Source organism: Syngnathus scovelli, unplaced genomic scaffold, assembly GCF_024217435.2.
Source record: "Syngnathus scovelli strain Florida unplaced genomic scaffold, RoL_Ssco_1.2 HiC_scaffold_33, whole genome shotgun sequence".
In the NCBI taxonomy this organism is placed as follows: domain Eukaryota; kingdom Metazoa; phylum Chordata; class Actinopteri; order Syngnathiformes; family Syngnathidae; genus Syngnathus; species Syngnathus scovelli.
The window spans coordinates 101169-104529 of record NW_026061423.1 but is presented as its reverse complement, the minus strand read 5'-3'; positions in this window follow the sequence as shown (position 1 = coordinate 104529).

Genomic DNA, 3361 nt, shown 5'->3' with positions numbered 1-3361 from the left:
GAATAACGCTCCGCCGGCCCCGGGTGATTACCGAGAGGCTCCCCGGCCTCGCGGAGCTCCGACGCTCCTCCGCGGGACCTCCGGCGGCCGGCGCGCTCGCGCACCACCCCCCGGTGCTCCGGCGGCCCCGGGTGACGACTAAGAGGCTCCCCGGCCGGCCTCGCGGAGCTCCGGCGCTCCTCCGCGGGACTTCCAGCGGCCGGCGCGCTCACGCACCACCCCCCGGCACCACCCGGGAGGCCGTGCTCGCGCGCCAAGTGGCCGAAAATAGCTCCAAGCCCAGCGGATCGGCTGCTTGGAAGCACCGCGCCGTCCGGCTCCACCTGGTACCTCGCACGGCTCTCATCTCCCCCCCGCACGGACTTCCGAGCGCTCGGGGAGACGCTCGGAAGCTGCCGGTGCCGCCGCGGCGGGGAATTGCCTCCCTCTGGCGGACGCGGCGAGTAAAAACACCACCTCTCGCACTTTGCGCACACTTACTTGCGTGGGTCCGCTTCCGATGACACTTTGAGCGGCCAAACGGCGGGAGTAACTACGACTCTCTTAAGGTAGGCTCACTTGACATTTATTTATGTATTTATTTATTTTTGACGGTTCGCGGAGGCGATGACGCTCCGCGCGGGTAAACGGCGGGAGTAACTGTGACTCTCTTAAGGTAGCCTGACTCGACGTCTTTTTCAACGGTGGCTGGAGGACCCGGGCGGTTCTCGGGGGTGCGTCGCTCCTCACTTTTGACGCCCGAGGAGGCTCCCGGCACCTCGGCTACGCGTTTTCGGCGGCCCGCTGAGCTTCCAGAAGACCTCCAGCCGGTTCTCCCGGTGCTTTCCTCCTCACGTTTTAAGCCGGCCGAGGCTCCCGGCACCCCGGCCAAGCGTTTCCCACGGCCCGCTGAGCTTCCAGGGGACCTCCGGCCGGTTCTCCGCGCGCTTTCCTCCTCACTTTTAAGCCGGCCGAGGCTTCCGGCACCCCGGCCAAGCGTTTCCCACGTCCCGCTGAGCTTCCAGGGGACCTCCGGCCGGTTCTCCGCGCGCTTTCCTCCTCACATTTTAAGCCGGCCGAGGCTCCAGGCACCCCGGCTAAGCTTTCTCCACGGCCCGCTGAGCTTCCAGGGGACCTCCGGCCGGTTCTCCGCGCGCTTTCCTCCTCACTTTTAAGCCGGCCGAGGCTTCCGGCACCCCGGCCAAGCCTTTCCCACGGCCCGCTGAGCTTCCAGGGGACATCCAGCCGGTTCTCCGCGCGCCCCCCTCCTAACTCGACGCCCGAGGAGGCTCCAGGCACCCCGGCCGAGCCTTTTCGGCGGCCCGCTGATCTCCCGGAGGTCGCAACGGGGAATTGCCTCCCTCTCGCGGACACGGCGCGTAAATGCACCGCCTCTCGCACTTTGCGCACACTCACTCGCATCGCTACGCCTCCCGTGGCACTTTAAGCGACCGGGACCACCGCGAGCGCGGGCGATGACTAAGAGGCTCCCCGGCCGGCCTCGCGGAGCTCCGACGCTCCCCCGCGGGACTTCCGGCGGCCGGCCGGAGCCTCGGCACGGCTGCCGCACTCCCTAATAACACCCCGCGGACCCCCGCGAGCCGAACGCTCGCTGCCGCGGGCGACCCGTGCCAAGGCGGACGCGTGACGGCGCGGGAGCCCTCGGCACTATATCACGGTCACGTATGTAGTCAAATCGTGTAAAATCACCGTTAGTTTATTCATAATATAGGTAATAATTAAATAAATATTAACATCGCGTATATCATTAATAAACACATGTATGTATTTATTTAATAATTAAATAAATATTAACATCGCGTATAATCATGCGCAATACTTCGTGGCCGACCGGGGAACCGGCGAAGGCGGACGCATCGCGGCGCGAGAGCCGTTGGCACTTTGGAAAAATAAATAAATAAATAAATAAATAAATAAATAATAATTCGCCGACCGGGCTCCGGGGGGAGAGGCCGATTTTTGGCCGTTCGTGGCCGACCGGGGAACCGGCGAAGGCGGACGCATCGCGGCGCGAGAGCCGTTGGCACTTTGGAAAAATAAATAAATAAATAAATAAATAAATAAATAATTCGCCGACCGGGCTCCGGGGCAAGAGGCCGAATTTTCGCTCGTTCGGGCCGACCGGGGAACCGGCGAAGGCGGACGCAGCGCGGCGCGAGAGCCGTTGGCACTTTGAAAAAAAAAAAAAAAAAAAAATTCGCCCACCGGGCTCCGGGGGAAGAGGCCGGCTTTTCGCCGTTCGCGGCCGACCGGGGAACCGGCGAAAGCGGACGCGCTCTCTAACGAGCCCCGCCGGCCGGAGGAAGTGCGCCCTCTGGCGGACACGCCGTTGTAAATGAATGGGGTTTGGCACTTAGTGCATTTTTCGCCCAAGTCGAAGCGCGCTCCGGGCGAGGAGGCCGGATTCTCGCCACCCGTGGCCGGCCGGGGAACCGGCCAAGGCGGACGCGCTCTCTAACGAGCCCCGCCGGCCGGAGGAAGTGCGCCCTCTGGCGGACACGCCGTTGTAAATGAATGGGGTTTGGCACTTGGTGCATTTTTCGCCCAAGTCGAAGCGCGCTCCGGGCGAGGAGGCCGGATTCTCGCCACCCGTGGCCGGCCGGGGAACCGGCGAAGGCGGATAGGCTTTCACGGAGGATCCGCCGGCTGGTCCGCGGGCCGATTAGGGTCCCGCGAGTGAGCGGTGGCGGTCCGGAATCCAGGCCGGCCAGGAGGCACCGCCAGGCGGATAGGCTTTTACGGAGGTCCCGCCGGCTGGTCCGCGGGCCGATTAGGGTCCCGCGAGTGAGCGGTGGCGGTCCGGAATCCAGGCCGGCCCGGAGCCACCGCCAGGCGGATAGGCTTTCACGGAGGAGCCGCCGGCTGGTCCGCGGGCCGTTTAGGGTCCCGCGAGTGAGCGGTCGCGGTCCGGAATCCAGGCCGGCCAGGAGGCACCGCCAGGCGGATAGGCTTTCACGGAGGACCCGCCGGCTGGTCCGCGGGCCGTTTAGGCTCCCGTAAGTTAGCGGTCGCGGTCCGGAATACAGGCCGTCCAGGAGGCACTGCCAGGCGGATACACTCTCTAACGAGCCCCGCCGGCTGGTCCGCCGGGGGAAGTGCGCCCTCTGGCGGACACGCCGTTGTAAATGAATGGGGTTTGGCAACGCAGGCTGACGGGCGGCCGCTTCCACGGGCCGGTACTACTCTACGGAGGCGCTAGCCGCCTCCGGTGGGGGCCGTGTGATCTCGCTGGATGCCCGAGGACCTTCCGCGAGGCCCGGCCGCAGCTTTTACGCGCGCCCGGTCCTATTACCTGGTGGAAGCTGGAGGCCGGGGCTCCGCAGCTCGCCGCCCGGGGACCTTCCGCGAGGCCCGGCCGCAG